The following is a 20,700-nucleotide window of genomic DNA, read 5'->3' as shown; positions in this document are numbered from 1 at the left end:
GGGCCGTGAAGAGGAAACTCAACTTTCCTGAGGACCATGTGGGATTTTCCTCAGCACAAGAAGGATGTGTTTTAGATTCATGCTTTATAACGTTTATCCTGGTATCTTGGGAAGAACAGGTTGGAAAGGAGGCAAGATGGGAGATGAGGGGACCAGAGAGCAGACCACTGCAGCAATCCAGGGGAGAAATTATGACAACTTGGACTAAGGCAGGGCCTCTGTGAACATGACATGCCTATTACTGCTTGGAGACGTGACTGCACAGGAGACTGGAGTCTCTTCTGTGTGCACACATTCTTATTTATGCTCGGTATTGGCTGGCTGGCTGGGAGCATGGGACCTCAGGGAGGGCTGAGAGGTGGAAGGTAAGATCCTAAGAGTGACTCTATGTCACGACCCTGGCCAGCAGCCCCTGCCACCACCAGAAACCAAGCTTGTAAAGCAATGAAAATTTGGATCCTGGAGGGAACTCCAAGGGAAACTGAGTCCAAGAGGCCTCATTTGGGAGGTGAGGACAATAATGGCTCTTTCCATGCACCCTCATTCCCAAAAGATGACCCTTTCTCTGTCCAGGACAGGCGAATGTATAGAGTCAGAAAGCAGATTAGTGGTTGCCTGTGGCTGGAGGTGGGGGTTGGGGTATAAGAGGGTGACTGCTAAAGAGTATAGAGTTTCTTTTTCATGTGATAAAAATGTTCTAAAATCGACTGTGCTAATGACTATACATATCTATGAACATACTAAAAAGCATTGAACTATATGCTTTAAATGGGTGAATTCTATGGTATGTGAATTATATTTCAGTAAAGCTGTTTTTAAAAAAGATGACCTTTTCTCACCCTTAATAGAGAATATAGATGCATTGGATGGAAATGCTGCTTGACATTATATCATATATTTATTGGATTGTTATTTACCTACCTCAGCTAAACTGTTAGCTTCATGAAGACAGAAACTTTGTTTTATTCATCACTAGTTCTCCGGAGCCCAAAATAGAGCCTGACAGAGCAGGTGCTTGAAAAAGATTCTATGAATGAATGAATGAATGAACAAATGAACATCCTGGCCAAATCCTCAAGCTTACCAGCATCTGAAGCAAATCTTCTCCTTGTTCCAATGGGAGAAGTGTTCCTCCTCCTTTCAAAGATCTGTAGAGGTAATGTCGTCTTACACAAGAGTAGCTTGGAAGAAGGTGCCACAAGCAACCTGTGATATCGGCGTCCATGCAGAAGTCCGATTCCCAGAAGCCTCCGTACCCACCCATCACACCAGTACGCTCCTCTTCCATTTGACGTGATCCCCTTTAAACTAGCTGAGTCAGCACCAATTAACACTCATTAATCCAATTTTCGTGAAATTGGACAAGCAGACACCGAAGTTCACAGAGCAGAACAAATTAGTGGAAACCAGAGTAAAATACGTCTTCCCGACTTATTAGCTGCTAAGGTATAAGGGGTCCTTCCAGGTCCTTCCAATTATTATTATTATAATAATAATTTAATAAAACAGAGTCTGACATTGGAAATTGGAAAGCAGGTAGCAGTTCAAGGTCACCTTGTATGCAAGCTGCTGTCTTGCTATCATCAGAGGCTTGAGAAATGGGAGGTCGTGTGATAACAGGCCCTCTCAGGGTTTTGCGGAGCCCGAGCTCAATGAATGAATCATGGTGCCCCTTCTGGCTGGATCATTCCTGATGCCTTCCACACGCATACATCTGCTCACTCAACCTTGAGCTGTGAGCAGGGATGGACTCTTCCATCTAATAGGTGAGGGCACGAAGGCAAAAGGTATCCACTGACTCTCTTATGGACCCAGAGTTAATGAAGAAGTCCTAACTGCCTAAGCTCGTGAATTTGGAAGTCAGACCCAAGTTTGAATACTAGCTTTTCTGGTTCCTCTCTGACCTTAGGCTGATTACTTGTCTCCAAGTCTCAGTTTCCTCATCTACAAATTAAGAAGCATCCACAAATTAAATTCTTGGTTTTATACAAGGTAATGCATAGAAAGCATTTCTCACAGAGCCTGGCAAAAAGTATGTTCTCAATAAATGTTAGCTTTAAAAAAACCATTCAGGTTCTATCATACATTTTATGAAAAACTCCCATGCACCATGTTCTGCTGATAAATAACCATCTCAAACCTTTGCTTCCCTTCCTGAATTCCTCCTGAATGAACCTCAGCTCGGGCAGTAAGATCTGCATTAAATCCACGTTGCATACGTCCATTCATTCAATGCAGCTTTGATAAGCACCTGCTGTATACTGGGCCCTGAGCTAGGTGCTAGTGATACAAAAATTAAAGGTTCTATGCCTACCCTCAAGGGGCTTGTAACATAGGATGATATAGGATAAAGGAGTGAGCAGGAAGGGGTAAGAGAGTGTCAAGGAATACAATTTCCTGATGCTTTGACCTGCCCCAATGCCTCATGGATTGCAAATTCCTTAGTCTGCCCCATCCTCAACCCGTCTCCCATGGTTCCAGAAAAGCTCATATTGGTCTCATCCTGCAGACAAAAGGCTTTGTAATTGAGGAGTGGCTGAAGTACTATTTATTTAGTCCCCCAACTAATATTTATTTAGCACATACTATGAGTCAGGCCATAAACTGGACACTGGGCTTGAAACAGTAATAAAACAGACATGGTCCCATTCCTTGTGGCACTCAGAGTCTGACATGGAAGACGGCTGTTAATATAATAAGCATGTAAATAAATGTAAAATTGCAACTGGGAAGCAGTCAATGAGAGTATATTATGCAATGAGAATGTGTAATAAGAGGATTGGAACTAGTCGGGGAGGTAAGAGAAGTCTTCATGAGAAAATGATGCTGAAACTCAGATGTGATGTAAGATGAGGGATTAACTGGCATGAAAGGAGGGAAGAGCTTCTAGCGTGAAGACAACAGCATGAGCAAAGGCCCTATGATGAGGAGGGCCCTGCATACATGAGAAGCAGAAAGGACGCAGCAGCTAGACCACAGATGTGGGAGACTGTGGGAGATGATGCTAGAGTGCTGGGTAGAAACCAGGCTGCGGCAGACTCAGAAGCCTTGTTGGGATTCTTACCCTCAGAACAATGGGATGCCAGAGAAGATTTGCAAGGATTGAGGGGCCTGAAAGGAGAGCATGATGCAATGGTATTTGGGTTTTGAGGCGTGAATGAGCAAAGAAGCCTGATGGGGCAAGAGTGGAGTGAACACAGAAGAGAGCAGTTGGTGTTGAAGTTGGAGAGGAAGCTAGATCCTGCACAACCCTGTAGCCTGGGGCCAGGAGATTGAATCTTAGTCTAAGTTCAATGGGAAGACTTTGGTCTCTGCTGGGCAAAGGATGGATGGAAGAGAGCAAGAGTAGGTGTGAAGTGAACAGTTACTAAGCTATTGTGATAGTCCAGATAGGAATGATGATAGCTGGAACAGGATGCAGGGGAAGGGAAAAGAGGATGCAGTGAGAATGGAGAGAAATGGCAAGATTCAAGAGGTATTTAAGACACCGCAAGATTCCTGGACAATCCTCCTGTGACTCAGATGTCTCTGGGAATGAACACAGGCTGGGCAGTGAGGAATGAGGCAGCTGAGTTCCCTTACTAGTATTCAGGAGCTGACCTTGGAAGGAGCTGACCTTGGACCAAGATGGCTGCTCTGGCCTCGACCTGCTACCCTATGAGGCATGTTCCTTTTGATCAAGCTGGGGGATCAAGTAACGTGGCTGATTTCAATAGAATTCCTTAGACAGAAGACCTCACTCGGCTCTTATCCCACTGAGGAATCTTGAGCTGAACTTTGTAATTGTGGAGTCATTGATACAATTGGGGCAGGAGTCCAAAGGCACTAAGCCTGGCCCTGCATTCCAGGGTAGCGAAGCTTTCTCTATCATAACTACTTCTTCAGTAAGACTTGCAGATGTTTTCTGAATGGGCCACAATTCTCAGAAGCGATGGAGAGAGATTCTAGGGGGTAAGATTCTATTTCTAATTCCAAGAAGTCTGCAAGACCCTTGTGCTTTGGGGCACAAGAAAATACTGCCAGGAAACAAAATGTCTAGAAATGCTGCCATTGCTCTGAAATTAAAGTCTTGCATTCATTTCCTTTCTAAACAAATGTGGTGGATTAATGGATTAATTTCCCGTCCTGAGGACAGTGTTCCTATAAACTAGAGATTCTTAACTGGGGCAATTTTGCCCCTCAGGGGACATGTGGCAATATCTGGAGACATATTTGGTTGTCACAGCTGGAGGTGCTATAGGAATCCAGTGGTTAGAAGCCATGGATGCTGTTCAACACCCTACAATTCAAAGGACGGCCTCCCGCAACAAAGGATTATATGGCCCCAAATGGCAGTAGTGCTGAGGTTAAGAAACTTTGCAATAAAACCTTGTCTATACCCACTTGTATTGTGGCTTTTATTACATTGAATACGGGATCATGTCATTCTTGTCCTTCTTCAGGAAATGTCAGATGGAAAGATGGATGGATGGAAGGATGGATGGATGGATGGTGACTGAGAATTAGTCATTGAATTACTAAATGAACGAGTAGGTGAATAGATGGATGACTAACAGAATTGATGAGTTAATGAATAAAAAATAGCCAAGGGACATTTATATATAAAACATATAGAACTTTTGTGTTTGTCTTGTCTGTCTCTTCCTACTAGAATATAATCTCCATGAGGGCTGGGATTTTTGTCTGTTTCATGTACTTTGGTGCCTTTATAACCAAGAACCATGTCTGACACACAGGAAACCCTGACCCTGGATAAATACTTGTTAAATCCAAGACGTACCTTAATGTTCTCAGCAAACCAATGAGGAAGGTATCATTTGTGCCCTTGTGTGACAAATGAAGAGACTGAAGCCCAGAAACGTAATTTGTCCAAGGACATACAGTTGATAAGTGACAGATTCCTACTGACCCTAAAGGACACTCTTGACTATGTAGCGGCATTACCTCACTTTAGCATGAATGAGTGCAGGTTGACTCCTCTGAAGACCTCCCCTGGCTGCAGTTGAAGTTCTAAAGACAGAGCACAGCTAGTGCCCAGCTTATCTCCCCACCTCCCATTTCCTCTTCCTTCCCAGGTGAAACAATGATTGAACAGGGTTGCTGAGCTTTGGCAAAGAAGAAAAGGCGCGCATCCCCCAGGCTCATTCTCTTAGAAGCAGACCAGACTCAGAGGAATGTGCTCAAGGAGTGATGGACTTGAGTCTCTTTGTTTCAGCTTACAAACTTCAATTGGTTGCTAAGAAACTGTACAAAGGGAGGCCCATTAGAAGCCCTCAGAACCCACACACAGTTACATAATACCGGGCACTTCCTTTATGAAAATGCAAATCATGCAAGTGCAAGCCGTGCCTGTGATCTGTGCTGCATGTGATAAGGGGATTTCTGTTTGGGGCCCCAAGAAATCCTATCTCGTGGGGGATGGGCTGTGGAGGACCCAAAGGGTCGGGGGAGGAGGGTTCTTCCTTCAGTGCCACTTCCAAAGGACTTAAATATTAATTAACATGCAATCCAATCCCCACTCCACAATAACTGGATTTTACACAATCGGTATCCACACTAATTAATTCAATGCACCCAGCGTGTTATTTCCCAGCATTGCTTCTCTGGCATTTCCAATCAAGAAACAGGGACCGCGTCTATTTTATGCCCCCAATGTTGCAAAAGCATGACGTTTTCCAATCAGGTTGAGTAAGTAGCTCTCACTCCTGGCACTATTTCCTGATCTGGGCTCATCAAACCTCATTCCAACAAGGAGGCCACAAAGGGTAACTAAGCAACTGCTGAGTGATCCCAAGCCAGCTTCGGCTGGAATCTCCTGATAGGGACGAGAACGTGATTCCCGGTCAGCACAGAAAGGTGGGTTTTATGACTCACTGTTCAAAATGATGAGAGAAGAGTAGCCAGATAAAACTAACCTATAGCTACGTAACCCACGGCAATTGTAGTGCCTTACATTCAACACATTATATTCCATGCGTATTTATAGAGCACCTACTATGTGCTAAACAGTATCCAGGAGGATGAGGGTGCCACAGTGAACCAGAGACACAGCATCCCCATCCGCTTGGATTTTACGTTGTAATAAGCAGAGACGTAATAAATATGTAAACAAATCATATCAGTTAATAACGAGGGCCATGAAGGTGATAAATCACAGCGATGTGACGGAGAGGGCGTGAGCAATGGGAAGGGTCATCTCACATCTTGATTGACCCAGGACTATCCTGCTTTAAACTCGTTTAAAGGCTGGCTCGATTGTTATCGAGCCCCTTCTGTTCCTATAAGTGCTCTGAATTGGACAATAAATGACTTTGTCACCTTACTAGTGACCACAGAGTGATAGGCTATATCAGACAAGGTGGTCAAGGAAGGCCTCTCTGAGGAGATGACAATTCTGCTAAGTCCTGAATAATGACAATAAGTCATTTGGGGAAAAGGCATCCTGGGCTCAAAAGACCACAAGACCAAAGTCTGGCGGGAGGAATGAGTTTGTCTTGTTGGACGAACAGAGTGGGTGGATGGAACTAAGCATAGGGAACTATCGCAAGACGGTATTTTGGAGGGGTTGAGGCAAGAGGAATGTCCAAGACTTCCTTTCAGACCCTAAAGAACAGAAAACATTTCAAAGTCTCAAATGAGCAATTGGAAGAACCTCCGAAGATGATATAGCCCAGGAAAAAGGCTTAGAATGAGGGATTCAGCCTCCAGAATGGTGCTGGAATTACAGGGGTGAATAGAGAGCTTTTTTCTCAGGAGACTTAAATTCTCAACTTGAGCCAAACTTTTTCCTTTTGAAATCCCAAGCCCTACTAAAGTCCCCCATCTCTGGAATAGACAGAACAGTGATGTCAGAAAAGACTTCCACGGATCCCTCGCATGGCATAAAGCTCATTTGCCAGTGGAGAGTTCCAGCGTGCTGGAATGTCGGCTTTGCCCAGATGGGACTGCTCATCGCAAACCCAGCTGTCAGTTTCACCTTAGGAATGTCTGGCTTTAATCCAAACTAGTACTGACCAGTCCAGCCTTTCTCGACAACACCATCATTTCTCTCAGGGGCTGTTTTCCCCCACCATCTGGCAGGGAATTATTTTATTAGCTGAAATACAACGAGGGTTGGGCTCAGGCAGGAGAGGAGAGTGTCCGTGATGTTCTCAGGAAACAAGAAGCTGAACGCTTAGCCTGAGACAAATCCTATTAGCAACAACATGGATCTGTGGAAAGATTCTGTCAGCGACTCTGAGGACAGACAGGAATGTGACAGGAGAGACGTGCCGAAGCTGTCAGGTTAGATGATAAAAAATTGGTTCACTTTCAATTTTCTAGATGTGGGATCAGTGCCCCTATTCTCACTTGCTTTTAGACTCAATGAGAGAGTGATGCCAGCCCAGAGGTTGGCAGAGCCCTCCCAAACCAGAAGTGTTTGCTTTTTATTTTGTAATTAAAATAGAGCTGCGGTCTCAGCATGGGAGATTCTACCTCCTGGGAGGCATTTTGGAAAGGTATGGGATGGTGATGGTGTTGTCCCAACAGTGGTGGCAGGGCACGATGGATATTCAGAGGGTGAGGTCCATGCGGCGAAGAGGACAACTTCAGCCCATGCAGAATTGCCCCACTTCCTGCTTGACTTTCTAATGTGCCTCTGGACACTAAATAGATGAAAAACTTATTTGTAAACTCTATTTTCCCCATGAACAAAAGTTGTTTTTCACGGTCTTAATTTACATCGAAATTTCTATAAACTAAATTGTAAATCTCACCTTATTTAATTCAGCACTTCTTGGGCATTTCAGAAAACCCCATCACTGGTGGCAATGCCCCTCAAAGTATTTGAGTCCTCCATAAGTCACGTCTGTGGCAGTTGGCTTCTGGAGGCATCCCATTCACGATTATTCTAGATTATTCAGGAGCAAGCATCTGCCTACTTCATCACGTCTTCTGTATTCACAGTCAAGCAGTTACATACTGAAATACCTATTATTTTATATCAATTACTTCCTTTCATTCTCCTTGATAATAGAGTTAGGGCGTTATATTAAAATTTTATGAAATTATGTGTGTGAGTGAGTTACATAATCTATGAATTTTATTTCAAGACAGTAAAGGGGATGTCACAAAAGATTAGTTATAAAAAGAGAGCATTGGGTCTGACAGGGTTGAGAACCATAGAAATACAATGAAACAACATTATGAAAGAAAATTTTGAAGACGGAAGAGATCACCCTCGTAAGCCATTTTCAGTTTTTCAATATTCCTTCCCAGTCGTCTTGCCCACACATGCCCAGTTTTGAATAGTTGCTATTACACTTCTCATAACTACATACTGTCATGTGCCACATAACGACGTTTCGGTCAACGACAAACCCCATGTATGATGGTGGCTATACCATCTGGGTCTGTGTAAGTACACTCTGATGTTCACGCAAAGATGAAATCACCTAACGATGAATTTCTCAGAACCTGTCCCCTTTAAGTGATGCATGACTATATTTATAGTTGCAGTTAAAGGGTGGCTATTTGTAGCCACGCTTTAAGGAAATCCATTTTATGGATGTGGAAACTGAGGCTCAGAGAAGTTATGCATCTTCACAGATTTTATGAGTAGCTGAGCCAAGTTTTCACTCGAACATTCCTTCTGAAATGGGCTTCTCCCAAAGCAAAGTCTGCTTTCAGAATAACTGTTCACTTTTGCTGGTGCAAATGATCTTTGGATAAGAATAACAGAGACCAGAGGAGATGGAGAAGAAAGAGGGAAAGGTGGAAAATAGAGGAGGGGAAGGTGATGGATAAGAGGGATGGAGAAGGTAAGGAGAGAAAGAGAGGAGAGAGAGAAAGAGAAGGAAGGGAACAGTGGATGGAGAGGGAGTGGATGAGTCAGGGAAGGAGCTGGCGACGGGGGAGATGAGATGCAGAGGGGAAGAGATGGAGGAGAAGGTGGCCAGGGAGGAGGAGGAAGAAGAGAAGAAGGAAGGAGGAGAGATGGGAGTGTGGAGGTGGAGGAGGAGGGCAAGACCTAGAAGAGGAATCCAGTCTCTGCTCTGCTATTGCGGGGACCGTAGGCAAGTCACTTCTCTCTGTGTCTGCTTTTCCATTTGCGTGTCTGCTTGACCAATTGCAGGAGGTTGTAGAGAGGCCAAGAGCACACCAGATGGGAGAGAACTCCGGAAAAGTTCACGGGCCTGTCACAAAAGTGGAAAGCGGCGTGTTCTAGCTTCCTCACAGAGACCTCCCTGCTGGACCCTCCAGACCCTGCGAGCCCAGTTGTGTGTGTCTGTATGTATCCTGTGTGGGCCTTCTCTGACATCTCCACCCACACAGAGGTAATTTTGGAGGAAGCGACTGAAACCCATCCATCGCCAAGCAACTCCTCTGCTATGATTTCTCCCTAGTCTACTGTCACTCTCATGCTACGCGACAGCCTTGGCCAGACCAGAGGGATGTATGAAGCATTTGTCATTGAGGCCCATTGAATTTTATGAGCGATTTTCTCCTTTGTTAGCAATTTCACATTGCATATTAGCATTTGTTTTCATATCATATTAGTATTCATCACAAAAGGCTAATCTCATTAGCACTTTTCACATTATATTAGAGAAAACAAATAATCGCCTGGTGCCCATGCGCCACAGCAACAAGGATGGCCTTTTCATCTGCTGCTCTTCTGTTTACTCCCCATCTGCCCCACCTCTCTGCAGGGCTACCTCCAAACAGGGAAAAACTCACGGATTGAGACTCTGAAGCACTCTGAGCTATTCCAGAGCTGGGATTTGCTCTTCTAGAAATTTCCATTCATTCAGTTAATATTTATTCAGCGTATACCTGTACTGGGTTTTTTGCTAAATGCTGGAGATACAGTGGGGAATAAGACTGTATGAAAAAAAAGGCAAATAAATGTTTTCCTCAGATTACAGTAATATGTAAACAAATTTAAAGGAACGTTTAAGCAAACTTTTTTAGAGCACTTGATAGCTGTTCAATTGTCAGCAAAATTGATACGCCAGTTTCACTGTTTCCTCCTTGATCTGTTCACTAAAGCAGGTCCTTTAACGATCTCTCCCAGGCAACATTCTATTAGTCTAGTGTGCCTAGTTGAACCAAACAAGAAAACAGTCCTGCATTTTCAATATATTTCATAGTTCAAGATTTTCCTTATTCTTGATTTGTTTCTCAACAAGTAAGGTATTTTCAGCATTTTAAGGTTTACACATGTAGATATTTAGAGCATGCACAGAAAATTTAAATAGTTTTTATTTCTGTTTTTTTTCCTTTGATGAGGAATATTGGCCCTGAACTAACATCTGTTGCTAATCTTCCTCTTTCTCTCCCAATCTTTCTCTATTTTATGTGGGACACCACCGCAACATGGCTTGATGAGCAATGTATAGGTGTGTGCCTGGGATCTGAACCCACGAACCCTGGGCCAACGAAGCAGAGCACACAAACTTAACCACTACACCACCAGGCCGGCCCCATATAATAGTTTTTATTTCTTAAAAAAATGAGTCTACTTTCTTATATTTTCAGATTATTCTCAAGGTAACGTTGACCCCTCCTCACTTACTAGGTTCAGATATTGAAATTATCACAATTTCTGGTAAATGCCTCATTTACCAAAGGAATGGCTATTCAAAACCTGACCTTCAGTCCTGGGTATGTCTCTTGTGGGTCCCCATAACTAGAGAGATAAAATGTAAGGATGGAAGACAGAGACTTTGTAAACAGTAAAGTTGTCTACAAATGTGCAGGGCTGTGATTACGAATTACAAGTAGTTGTCTCATGCCAGAGAAAAATATGAAGACAAGGCATCTTAAATACTTTAGTGCAAAGGAAATCTTCAGCTGTCTGGTGAAGCCTATGGACCCCATCTCAGAAAAATTAGGTTTTTAGATGCATCAAATGAAATACATAGCAATTCAAAAGAAACATTAAATTGCACTGTAATCATCACAATAATTTTAAAAATTGGGATAAACCAATATATGAGGTTCTTTAAAAAGAATTTTTTTAATGGAAAACTTCATCCAGTTGAATGCCTAGCTGCTCCAGGAATGACTTGCACACTGGGGGAGCTTTGTAAAGAAATCACTTATTCTTAACATAGATCAAGGTAAAGGGAGACCTGGTCCATAGAGGTGGTAAGGTTGATGACGATGATGATGATGATGACATAAGTGTATAGAATGACCTTTTGGGCCTCAGTTCTTCACTCCTCTCTATATCATATGTCTCTTGCCATAAAACTTTGCAATTCCTCTCACAAAAGGGAGGGTGTATTTTTCTACTCCTTGACTTTGGGCTCAACCATGTGACTTGCTTTGGCCAATGGGATATTAGCAGACATGACACAGGATGGACTTGAAATGCGCTTGTGTAGTGGGGCAGACCCTCTGTGTCTCTGCCATCACCCTGAGGAGAGCTTCCCCTGGGTAGCTACTTCCCCTTCAGCCTGGGCCCCAGAATAAACACGTGAGGATCAGAGCCACCCTATCCTAAAGTGGAGTATGATTGTATCCCTTTGAGATTTTTGTAGATGTTTGTTATGCAGCAATAGCTGACTGATGCATGATGATGAGGGCAATGATGATAATAATAAATGTATCTACTTCCGTTTATAGAGAGTTCATTTTAATAATATTGAAGTCACAGAAAGGACAAGGGCCGTGGGTTGTGAGGTCTGACTTGGTTCGAATCCAGGTTCTGCAACTTGCTGTGTGATTAGGGCATTGAAGCTATCTGTGTCCTCATCTGTAAAATAAGAATAATACTTATCTTCGAGTGTAGGCATGAAGAATAAATGAGATGATGCCTATTAGGTGTCTGGTATCAAGGAAGTACTCAATAAAACAAGAAGGAAGGAAGGAAGGAAGGAAATTGGAAGGAAGAAAGGAAAGGAGGAAGGAAGTTTGTGAAAACAGAAAATTCACCTGGAATTGAGGGCAAAGGTTCGCAGCTCACACTTCGCCTGCCCCTGAGTTCTTTCCACCCAGCCTAGACTCAGAGAAGGATGCTGTGCCATCCTCCCTGGGCCTCCCAAGGCATAAAGCATTTCCAGCAGTACCATGCCAGGTGTTCAATGCTTTCACAGGCTTCTCTTCCTTTCAAACCTGTTGCCACATGAATAGAGCTCCCGTATTGGCAAAAGACTGGCAGAAAGAATGAGGAAGGGGGGAAAAAATCCACTCTGGTGTACTCTCACTGGGAAATTATCCCCTGCCTTTGATATATTAAAATTGAAGAGCTGTAAATGCCGGTTGTCATGGTGACACTTTGCATGCCGCCCTGCGATTGGTGGTGTGAGTTCACTTTCCTCTGGGTGTTGCAGCCTAATTAACTGTTATTTTTGTCAGTGTGGAGGAAGAGCCCACACTTGGGGTTTTGGGTGGTGATTGCAGCCCCTGTGGACTGAGTTAATTTTCATAGACTACAGAGAAATGGCTGGGCCCCAAGCATATTTAGAGTCTCAGGAAAGTTGCCAGCGTTTAAGTAAGAGTCAGGGCAAGGATTAGAGCCCCCCTCCCCCACTTCTCTCGTTGGCAATTTCAATTTCTCTAACAATCGCAAAACTTATTTGGTTTGGAGAGGGGATAATAGGCAGTTGTTAACCGACACCAAGAATCAACCCATTGTTCCTGGTTCCAGCTGACTTTGCCTCCCCCACCAGACACGCATGCACTTGTGTGCCTGTACGCACTGGAATGTTTCATTTTGCACCGTCATCCCATATAGGATGGTATTGCACATTAACAGTCTGCAAGCGAGGCTAGCAGGGACATGCGAAAGCCATTTGATCTATTTCTCTATCTCCATATCCAACGATGTAATTATGCCAGCCAACTTGGGGGATCCAGCCAATTCTCTAAAGACCTCCAGGAAGGGAATTCCATGTCGCCACAAGCCTGAAAACCAGAAAGTTGTCTTGCTGCAATTTAAAGCAATTTGTTTCCAATTTTGATTCTTAGATGAGCTGAAGTCAACCTGTTATAATATGAATTGCTCAACTCATATCCTCTCTCTTTTTTTTTTGCTTCCTGCCATGTGTTTTTAAAAATTGAAGACTCCCTTCTCTTCAGAGGAAAGCAAATTTTGCCCTACTGTAACATGGGTTCCATTCTTAGGAGAAATTAAGCTCTTCCTGAGGGGCCAGTGGTGGGGAGCAGTTGATAATATGGCATCTGTGTTGCCGGCTAAAAACGTAGAAGACATGGGTGGAAACTTGAAGTTAACCTGGGAAGAGGAAAACAGGAGAAGAAACACTGGATTGGTGCCCTAGATGCATTGAATGTAACCCCACAAAGCTGTCTTAGGAAGTATAGTAGGCATTTTAAAATTCTTTTTGACCACTCTTCTCCTTTGCATGACTTCCTTTGTTGGGAGATTTCTCCACTTTATGGCAGAAGCTTACAACTCTCTTTCCAGCAGCTCTTGCAATGAAGGCACAGCCATATGGCAAAGACTCCGCCAACCAGGCATTCCCGTGCAAGACTTTGAAATGGACGCTAGTTGCCACAAGGAATCCACTCTGGAGAAAGGGGCAGCAGGAATGCTTAGCTCCCAGGGGCAAGAAGGGAAGAGATGCTTGCAATAGCAGCCCATGCCCAGTGCCAGCAGTTGGACCAGGATGTCTGGGCCAGGGTAGCCACAGTGGGAACTCCACTTGCACAAGGCTACAGTGTCATTTCAGCGATGCTCCTGAATCCATGGCCTCTAAGCCAGGGTCTCTGGAGATTCTGTGAGTGTGCATGAATAAATAATAATGAATAATAAAGTGTCCTTTAATAAAATCTGTGTGCATGCTTGTGTGTGTGCATACACGCATGTGCACATGCACACATGTGTGTGTTTGATATAGCTTATTGGGGGTTAGAAGTAGAATGAGGCTGCCCCAAGGAATTCTTTGGAGAGAGAATATACATCAGTTCCCTCATGAAACAGGTCCTAGCTCTCATCCAAGAGACCACGTTTGGGATTATTTTTGACACTCTAACAAACAGAGTGTTACTCAGCCATCGTGATCTCAAACTAATAGTTAAATCAAATTTGGAAAAGCCTCACTTCTTGGACATGAGGGTTTTCTCAATCCAGGGAACTTGAGCTTGACGCTGAGTTGGGCTCAATCATATGCTCCTTGCTGTAGAACTGATGACTTGGCTGACGAGCCCGAACCTTCCCCAGGCATGTTGCATATCTGTCTGGATCTATCAACTCTAACACAGGGCAGCTCTTGCTGATGTGAGTGACGTACAAGGATGGAGCTCACTCAGATGAGGATGTCTTGCCAGCTTTCCTTGTCACTCATAAGTTGCATGTGTGTAGACATCGTCCAGCTTCAGAGGAGGGCGGCTCAAGTGCGTCAGACATCACATGAGCAGAGATGGAACACATCCCTTTTTGCTTTCTTCTAACTGAGATCAAAGATGCAGATAAGGCTTCAGAGATGTCTTGGGAGAAAGGAGACCTTGGGTGTTCTTAAAGCATCAGTGACATTGGACGAGGCCATGGCCCATAGTGGTAATAGGCTCAGTGGTGGCCTGACAAAGAGAAGAGGTAATAACATCCTTGCCTCGTTAAACTAACCAGTGATTTCTGTGCTGTCACCTAAGAGGCCTAACTGAGGCAGGAGGACTTGGTTGCCTGTGTTTTATTGGAATACATACTCATTTATTTACATTTTGTCTTTAACTGCTTTTGCACTGCAATGGCAGAGTTGAGTAGCTGCCACACAGACTGTTTGGCTCACAAAGCCTAAAATATAAACTCTCTGGCCCTTTACAGAATTTGCTGATCCTTGGCCTAGGGCATGGGCACTCAAAGTGTGGTCCGGGGAATAGCAGCATCCAGGAGCTTATTAGAAATGCAAATAGGATGCACAGACCTACTGAATCAGAATCTCTGGGGGTGGGGCCATGAATTTGTGTTCTAAGAAGCCCTCCAAGTAATTCTCATGCACACTTACCTTTCAGAAGCACTGTTCTAGAAACTTGTCCTGCATATTGCACAGAAATCTGTCAACTTGAAGAAGATGTGGTGTTTCTAGTTCTATCCCTGAAACTACCCAAAGCAAACTTAACGCTTCCTTCTCCCAATGGCCCTCAAGAGATCTGAAGGGTCTCCTCATTCTCCAAGCTCTTTTCTCTCTCCTTGATAAAGAGATTCACTTCCTACAAAGGTTCTCCATCCATCTCTGCATCCTTTTCATCCTGGCCACCTAAGAGGCTTCAGTTCATCAATGCTGCTCTCACTGTGTTGCCTGAACTCGAAACCATAAGATATTTTTGCAGAACTAACATAAATGCACTCTCATGTGGAGAGCAAATAGCAGAGTGCTTAAGTACTGGGACCATGGAATCCGACAGATGGATTTATACCCTGGCCTTGCCCTATTCGAGCCATGACCTTGGCCAAGTTACTTAGTCTCTCCAGCCTGTGAAGTGAGCAACATGATTATAGCATCCACCTCATGGGGCCATTAGGAGAGTTAAATGAGATAATGCACAAATAGCTGGCTCTTGGTAAATGTCAAAAGAATGATATTACCAACCAGTGTCCCATCACAAACTTTTTACCTGTTTAGTTAGAGCTGTGTCTAAGCCAAAAGGGGAGCAGTAACTGGCCAGCTGCCTTTGTAGACAAGCCTTTGTCTGTGGTCCTACCGTCATGCAGGACATCACCAGCTCTCCATGTGTCTCCAAAGTCCTTAGCTTCCTTTCCATGATTTAAGATTTTCCAGTTGTAATTTTATTCTGTTGCCTTTCCCTGGTTGTCATTCAGCACCTTCAGTTCCATTTGACAGTTCAACAATTATTGGGTACCTGCTGTATGCCAGGATTGCACTAAGCATGTGGGAGATAGAGGTAAACAAAAGGACTTTATTCATGAGAATATCTCAGTGTAGAGCAGGGTTTAGCAGAAGAACCCTTGCTTCCAGACAAGGTCTTATGCAGAAATGCATTGAAAAGACACACGAAAGTGGGGACCCTCTGGTTGAAGCCAGGAGGGGGTCTGAGCTCTCCTGCCTGAGATTCCTCCTGAATCCCACTCCCCAAATCCCTCTAAAGGATCCTAAGGAATCCTCCCAGAGCTCCAGGTACTTGTAAAAGAAAATTGGGAGACCACTGGCCCATGTGGTATGGAATGTGGGAATCAGACAGAGCTGGGCTGTTAAATCATTTCTTCTTATGGGTTCTGTCTCTCTCTCAAGAAGCTGAAGGGAAACCTTTCTGGTTCTTCTCTAATTCTGTGTTTCCATTTCTGAGCAAACCTCTCTAGCTTTCCCTCCTATCTTCTGTTCCCTTCTGTGTCTCTCCTCAAATCACTCTGTCTCCTAAACCCTCAGCATCCAGAGGAGCTGGGAGGCAGGAGGCTTCACAAGCTTAGTGGGCAACTGTTGGTTTTGTCTGGTCAGCCTCTCTTTCCTCTTCTGGTCACAACACCCCAACTGTCCCAAGAGAACCCACCACTTTTCTTCTGCGCTCAGAGCACATCGTGCTGGTAGTGATGACTTCATCCATAACGCCACCAGGAAGCATGTGACTCAGCCTGGCCAATCACAGCACCACACCCTCAGGTCTCAGTGATTGGTTGAATTTTGGACAGGTGACCCAATCAGAGCTGAGGCTATTAAGAGAAGAGCAAAAGCTTTTCTGCTGGGCATGAGCGGTGAGGGTATAAGCCTGGTTCTCCCAGAGCATGGTGTAGCGGGTATACCTACACCGTGTGTAGGTCTAAGGGAGATCCTTCACCAGGGTTGCACTTGGTCAAGATTTTGCATTCATCCTTGAAAAGATAACCCCCCACAACATTAGCTCTATGTTGTTTAGTAGGGAAGAAGGTGGTCTCTGAAGTCAAGCAGATCTGGTCTCCACTCCTGCCTCTGCCAATCACAGCCTACTTGGGCAAGTCACTTAGCTCTCGGAGCCTCAGTTTCCTCATCAGTAATTTGGGGGTCCCAGCACTTTTGTCATTGATTGTTATGAGAATTTAATGATGTCATGAAGGTAATGTGCTTTATCACAGTACCTGGTCTCTAGTATACATTCTAAAATGTCATTATTAGCTCAAAAAAGAAAAACCCAGAGTAGATAGCCAGGCTCTAGAAGACCATGCATTTTCCATGGGCTTCAGACGAATGCTACAGCAGGTGGGGGAATGGGAAATCGGTTTATGCTAGCACCTAGAAAGAAAAGGGATGGGGAGGGGGCAGTGATGACAGGAATATAGAACTTTAAGAAATGGCTTAGTCTTCAAAGAGCTGCGCTCCTTAACAGTAGCCATTTTATGCTTGACTGTCAGCTTTGACGAGCTGGAAGTGGCCAATCTCGGCAGACGGGCAGATAGTGTGGCTATCACATTATCATGCTGTAAATTAACATTTCAACATGAAACTGGTATTGAAATGCAGCTCAAATCAATTCCACTACGCCCTCTTCAGTCTTGCCTGGCAATTATTGCCCTCTGATTCTCAGGGAGCAACCAAAGAACCTAACTGGCCTCGACTCCATTTTTGTTGTCAGTAGGAGAAAAAGAAGAGGATTCTGCTCATGCCCAAGTAATAACTTGAAACGATGGTGTTATTCGTGCCAGTGGCTGGCTCTTTGTTGGTGTCATTGTTCTTTCACTCTTGGTCATTGTTATTGCCTTCTGTTGTAGACTCATGCCGTGTTTGAAATCGCACCCACTTTCATTTCTCCTCTGCTTTGAAGGGAACAGCTATGCACAGCCCACCAGTGGAGAGACTTTCTTCCTCTATCATTTTAGGCTACATTACAACAGAAGTTGCATGACTCCCAAAGATGCTTTGACTTTAAAGTTCTTGTGATCTATTTGTGTAACACACATGTTAAATTAGAAATTCATTTGTCACTCCCAGATAATATTGTTCAGAATGGCGCTTCCTGCGTGAATCATTATCTTAGGCCTGGAGTTTTTCTACTAATGAATATGCATGAGCCCAGAGAGGGGGAAGCGAAATTTGCACAACCTGTTTCCTGGAGGAGTCTCAGATGGTTCGGCTCAGTGTTCTGAGTCTGAGCTTCCAGAGCCAAACCCAGCATCTGCCTCACCACCCACAGCTCGTCCAGTCTTCTCTGAACACCTGCTCTCTGTCGACAGTGAGTGCCCAGTGACAGCGGGGAGCCCACGCGGTCAGGGAAATACTGGTGCTTGTTCATTCGTGAGCCATGAACTTAGCAGAGGGTTAGAAGGCAATGGAAATGGAAGTGGCCTCACGGGGTCCTTCAGAAATTCCAGCTGGAGAATTGAGAAACCAAGAGAGATGCCTGCTGGCTCTGCCTCCAGGAGGCAAGAATCCAAAATAGGAATCTAAAGAGTGATTAATTTCAACGAGAGACGAGTGCTGGATGGTGACTGCAGTTGTGGTGAGCGAAGGAGGCTCTTCCCAAACGAACTGTTGAACATCATGTAAAGGAAAGACGGGAATGCGCCACTGTGAACTGAGCTGCCCCGGGGTCCCGTAGCAGCTTGGCCACATCTGCAGGATGTCGTGACATTAGTTCTTTTCTCAAGATCTAGGTTTCGGTCTCCAAGACAGCACTTATTTCCTGCCACAAAGGATGGTTCTTCAGAATACCTCATCCCAGTTGGATGGATTTTATGTCCGACCAAAGTTTCTAGATGCTGAAGCTCTCTCTCGTATCCTCTGCAGTGATCGAAAGAGGTGATGTTTACGGATTCGCTACTCTGTTCTGGGTACCGCACCAGATATGATTACAATCATTCTTGAGATGTATGACTGTCCTCTCTCCTCAGCCAGAGCATCCCTTGCTTTGGGAAGGATTGGGGTAGCTATGGCATAGACACAAAGAGAAAGGAGCAACGTCCAGCTTTTGACTTCCACAATAGGCTCTTACTGCCCATCAGGAGACAATAGTGTCTCTCTCGAGACATATTAGGGCACTCCAGAGAACTAGAACTTATATATATGTCCTATAATAAGAGATATAGCTACATATATAGATATATGTCCTATTGGTTTTGTTTCTCTGGATAACTCTATACATATATAGAGAGAGAGGGAGAGAGCTTTATTATAGGAATTGGCTCATGTGACTATGGAGGCCCAGAAGTCCACCACCAGCCACCTGCCATCTGGAGACCCAGGAAAGCTGGTGGTGTAATTCCATCTGAGTCCAAAGGCCTGAGGACCAGGGGAGCTGATGGTGTAAGTTCTAGTCCAAATCTGAAGCCAATCCCCCAGCCGATGTCTGAGGGTAGAAGAAGATGGATGCGCCAGCTCAAGCAGAGAGAACAAATTCCCCTTCCCTCTGCCTTTCTATTCAGGCCCTCAACAGATTGGATAAGACCCACCCACATTGGCGAGGGTGATCTCTGCTCAGTGTACCGATTCCGAGGCTAATCTCTTCCAGGAACACTCTCCCAGACACACCCAGACACAATGCTTCAGCAGCTATCTGGGCCTCCCTTACCTACCCGGTCAACTTGACCATAAAATTAACTGTCACAGTGGTCACTCTGCAGTGGACACCAGCACAGGACACCTAAGGTCAAGACAGGACCCAGAATCCCACAGTGAAGGCAGGGAGGACAGAGGAGAGCAGTGGACAGAGACCATTTCACCTTGGCTTTGAAACACCTGAACTGCTTTATGAGCCCAGACACCACCTTCAAAAGGTGGAGGAGAAAGAGTCCCGGAGAGAGGCGTTCAACTGCCCTGAGAGGGCTTGGAATGTTGACCGATTCTTTTGCCAAGGCCAAGTTAACGTGAAAAAACCATGCAAAATCAGTATCTCTCACGCTCTTGACCCAGGCATCAGCCCACACCCAGGCCAGGAGTCGGTATCTGAGCACCAGGAAATCGATTATGAAAATGGAGGAGGATGCACAGACCTTTCGCTCATGTGAAGTCGAGAGAGGAAACTCCACATCTCCTGCGTGTGGGGGCTGGTCCAGGGTTTTAGAGGTTCCCAGAGCAGCACACTCCTGCCAGGCAAGGCCAGAAGTGTGGTCTGTCGATGCAAAGCTGCTGGTTTTTACAACAGCATGTAATGCTGGACTGGGGAAGGTGACAGTTACTGTGCACGGCATGCAACTGTCTTACTGGAGTTACCGGCCTGGAATGTTCTCTTTTGCTTTTTCATTCTTCCACAGCCAGCCCTGGAGTGGCCTTTGGTCTAACGGACGAATGACAAGGACAGAGATCGTTAGACTCGAACGTGGGAAAAGGCCCATGAGAAATCTTCCAGGAGGCTCTGTGCAGCACAGAGAAGGAGCAACTCCATCTGCCAAAAGGAAATGAGAGCGCTTGGTGGCAGAAGGGGCGTTCCAAAGGACACATGTGCTACATCCTGGCTACCCAATGTGTGGTCCGTGGACCCACAGCATTGGCATCACCTGGGAGCTTGTTGGAAATGCAGAATCTCAGATCCTATCCTACATCTACTGATTTCAATTCTGCATTTTAACAAGACCCAGGTGATTTATATTGAAGTTAAAGGTTGGACAAAATAACAAGGCTGGCACTCTACTATGAAGTAAGAGCCTGGGGACCCTTGGGCCCCCACAACCCCTCTGTGATCCAGCAGGAAGCAGCTACAAGCCCACTGGCCCACCCTACTCTGGGCTCCCAGAGCCTGGGCTGTGTCACAACTTTTCCAGGACATAATCCACTAAGAGTCCCCGAGGCACGAATGCACCAACTGTGAAAATCAGATTTTCCTTTAAATCAA

General features: G+C 44.8%; 1 long non-coding RNA gene across 1 annotated transcript; it reads right to left on the bottom strand.

Moving 5' to 3' along the window:
• Positions 1 to 11,606: 11,606 nt before the first annotated feature.
• On the bottom strand, positions 11,607 to 20,250 carry LOC111767638 (uncharacterized). The gene is made up of 2 exons (XR_002799452.2): positions 19,862 to 20,250; positions 11,607 to 11,743 (listed from the first exon to the last, which is right to left on the bottom strand). It is a non-coding gene; the product is annotated as an uncharacterized lncRNA (long non-coding RNA).
• Between the last annotated feature and the right edge of the window lie 450 nt (positions 20,251 to 20,700).

Source organism: Equus caballus, chromosome 13 (genome assembly GCF_041296265.1).
Source record: "Equus caballus isolate H_3958 breed thoroughbred chromosome 13, TB-T2T, whole genome shotgun sequence".
NCBI lineage: Eukaryota > Metazoa > Chordata > Mammalia > Perissodactyla > Equidae > Equus > Equus caballus.
Note: the sequence above shows the minus strand (reverse complement) of the source record. Positions and strands in the feature narration are given on the sequence as shown.